Raw genomic sequence first — 3,738 nt, 5'->3', positions numbered from 1 at the left:
GCTGGGAGGAGCAGTCAGCCGGGACGGACCGCTCCAGGAGGTTCTTGGCTGAGTTGCAGGACCTCCACTTAGGTCAGGAGGTGCACAGTCCCACCAGAGGAGATGCTCTGCTGGACCTGGTCCTGGCCGCAGGCGACGACCTGGTAAGAGGCCTCCAGGTTCTTGACCACCTGGGCAATAGTGATCATCGCGTGCTGGAATTCACCATCCAGCGTAGAGTGTCAAGGGCCCGCAGCAAGGTGGTAGCCCTAGACTTGAGGAGGGCCAACTTCAGTGAGATGAGGAGATTAGTGGGAGAGGAACTGGGGTCCTTGAGGGCAGAGGAACTCAGCGTCCAAGAGGAGTGGTCGTTCCTTAAGGAAACGATACTCGGGGCCCAAGGGGTGTCCATCCCGACAAGAAGCAAGGCGGGCAGGAGTGTCCAAAAGCCCCCCTGGCTCACCAAGGGTGTCCGGGAATGCCTGCTTGCCAAAAGGGTGGCGTACGCCCGGTGGAAGGGGGGTGTAATCTCCAAAGAGGAGTATACCTCCTCTGCTCGGGCCTGCAGGCGGGCTGTTAGGAAGGCCAAGGCGGAGATAGAGCTCGGATTAGCGTCCAGGATTAAGGATAACAAAAAGTCCTTTTTCAAATATATTGGGAGGATGAAGAAGGCGCCGGGTAATGTGGGGCCCCTGCAGGATATGCGGGGCAATCTGGTGGTTGCGTCAGAGGATAAAGCGGACCTCTTTAACCAATTCTTCACCTCCGTTTTCTTGTGCAGGGACCGGGACTTCCCTGCTGTGATAGAAGCCGGACGCGAGGGGATCGCCTTCAGACCTCAGGTTGGGGAGGACCGGGTTAGAGAGCTTCTGGAGGGGCTGGACGCGTTCAAGTCAGCGGGTCCGGATGCTCTCCACCCCAGGGTGCTGAGGGAGCTGGCTGGGGTTATTGCAGGGCCCCTGGCACGGCTCTACGAGCGATCGTGGTGCTTGGGCCAGGTGCCAGACGATTGGAAGGTAGCTAATGTGGTCCCCATCTTCAAAAAAGGGAAAAGGGAGGACCCGGGCAATTATAGGCCCGTCAGTCTTACCTCAATCCTGGGGAAGCTCTTTGAGAAGATCATCAAGGAGCACATTTGTGATGGGCCGGCATCCGAGATGATGCTCAGGGGCAATCAGCATGGATTTATTAGGGGGAGATCATGTCAGACCAACCTGATTGCCTTTTATGATCAGGTCACAAAGGCCATGGACGCAGGTGTCGCGGTGGATGTAGTCTTTCTGGACTTCAGCAAGGCCTTTGACACCGTCTCTCACCCCATCCTAATTAATAAACTAGGCGACTGTGGCATAGATGCCTACACAGTCAGATGGATTGCAGATTGGCTGAAGGGTCGCACTCAGAGGGTGGTGGTGGATGGATCATACTCGACTTGGGGGGAGGTGGGTAGTGGAGTCCCCCAGGGCTCGGTCCTGGGGCCTGCGCTGTTCAATTTCTTCATCAGCGATCTTGATGTTGGGGTGGAAAGCAACCTGTTTAAATTCGCTGATGACACCAAAATTTGGGGGGAGGTGAGCACGCTAGCAGGGAGAGAGAGATTGCAGAAGGATCTGGATAGGTTACAGGGGTGGGCAAACAGGAACAGGATGTGTTTCAATACGGACAAGTGCAGGGTGCTGCACTTGGGTAGTAGGAACCAGCAGCACACTTATACGATGGGGAGCTCCCTACTTGAGAGCACGGAGGTGGAAAGGGATCTTGGTGTCATTATTGACTCCAAGATGAACATGGGCCGACAATGCGAGGTCATGGTTGGCAGGGCTAACCGGACCTTGTCGTGCATCCACAGGTGCATCTCGAGTAGAGCCAGGGAGGTGATCCTCCCCCTCTATGCGACGCTGGTCAGGCCGCAGCTGGAGTATTGTGTCCAGTTCTGTGCGCCCCATTTCAGGAGGGATGTGGACAACATGGAGAGGGTCCAGAGGAGGGCCACCCGCATGATCCGGGGACAACAGGGCAGACCCTACAGTGAGAGACTGCGGGACCTGAACCTATTCAGCCTCCACAAGAGAAGGCTGAGGGGGGACCTGGTGACCGTCTATAAACTCACTAGGGGGAACCAGAAGGGTTTGGGGGAGACGCTGTTTCCCCTAGCCCCCGCTGGCATAACAAGGAGTAATGGGCACAAGTTGATGGAGAGGAGGTACAGATTGGACATCCGAAAAAACTACTTCACAGTTAGGGCGGCTAGGAGCTGGAACCAACTTCCAAGGGAGGTGGTGCTGGCCCCTACCCTGGGGATCTTTAAGAAGAGGCTGGATACTTACCTGGCTGGACTCATTTGAGTCCCGTTTTTGTTTTTAGGGGGTTTTTTGTTGTTCTCCCGCCCTGGCGGGGGGTCGGTCTAGAAGATCTATTAGGTCCCTTCCGACCCTAAAACTATGAAACTATCTCAGAATGGGAGCAGGGGAAGAGAGCGGAGGAAGCTCTTTCAGGGGGTTGCCCAGTTGGTGCTGGAGAGTGGGGAGGGTGGACTGGAGGTGGGGGGGGCGCCAATCCACCTACCCCCCAACTCCAGCACCAGCTGGGGAAACCCCAGAAAGGACCTCCCTCCCCTGCCTTCTTCCCCTTCCATCCTGAGACAGTACCAGAGGCTTGGAAAGGGGGACAGAGCTAAAGGAGGAGGCTGCAGAGATGCAGCCTCTCTTCCTAGATCAGGTCCAAATTGGAGCTCAATCCCCCATCCTTCTGACCCAAGAGCTAACATCTGTTGGGGCAGAAGAATCAGTCTAACTCATGGCACTTTCTGTGAAGTGCCATGACTTATACAGGGGAGCTGCACATCTGCTTGTGCCTAAAGTGTTGGCTATACTGGCACTGCAATACCTAGAGATCTCTCTTACAGCAACTCTCCATTCCCTCTGTGTCACTAAAGTGGTCCAAAGAGGCTGGAGCCAAGGTCCAAAATCTGGCCCCATATTTTCAGTGTTATAATAAGTGTTCTTAAAACTTATGCAATGCCTGTAAAATGGAAGCAAATTCAATTCAGCACTGAAAATGCCTTTCATGAGCTGTGTCTGGGAATTTTTAAGTGGCAGTATTGGAATCAGCTGTTGCTTTCTCCTGCCTTACTGCACTGCCTCCAGTCCCTTTATCCTGCAACCACAAGAGTGGCTCCAGGGTTAGTTGAATGTGTCTGAGCAGCTGCTTCTTTCACCTTGTCTTCACTGGCCACTTATGGCATGCTAAGGAGGGATATAAAAGTGGTTCTGGATATTTATAGTTCTCTGCTTGCCAACCAGGCAGATGGAACCCCAGTCCCCCTCCCCAAGAGAAGATGACCGAGGCTCAGTTGGTTCTGCCTGAGCTGAGGGGAGTGCTTCCATTTCCCCACACAGCCAGGCAGGCATACTGGGATAGGAGAAAAAAAGAAGCAGCAGAACTGAAACTGATTCTACTGGTGCAGCTCACACTAGCCTGTGAGTGTCTCCAGGTTGTCATTTGGCAACGTTCCCCTAAGGACCGTGTTCCAAATCAGGGGGGCAGCAAAATACGGCACACTCCAGCCACTTCCTGTTCCGACTGCTCATTCTCTTTTGTGCTGCCGGGCTGCCTTGAGGAGAGCAAAGAATTGATTACTGTCACTTTTATACATCTACCAGGGGACTTACCAGTGGTTTCTTTTCCTTTGCCCAACTTGAGTTGGAGGGACAGAGAATCTGGCTTGAAATACTCATTGCAAACTTTTGGGCTAGGGAA

The sequence above is a fragment of the Alligator sinensis genome, unplaced genomic scaffold, assembly GCF_000455745.1.
Source record: "Alligator sinensis unplaced genomic scaffold, ASM45574v1 scaffold466_1, whole genome shotgun sequence".
NCBI lineage: Eukaryota > Metazoa > Chordata > Crocodylia > Alligatoridae > Alligator > Alligator sinensis.
This window is presented reverse-complemented; position numbering follows the sequence as displayed.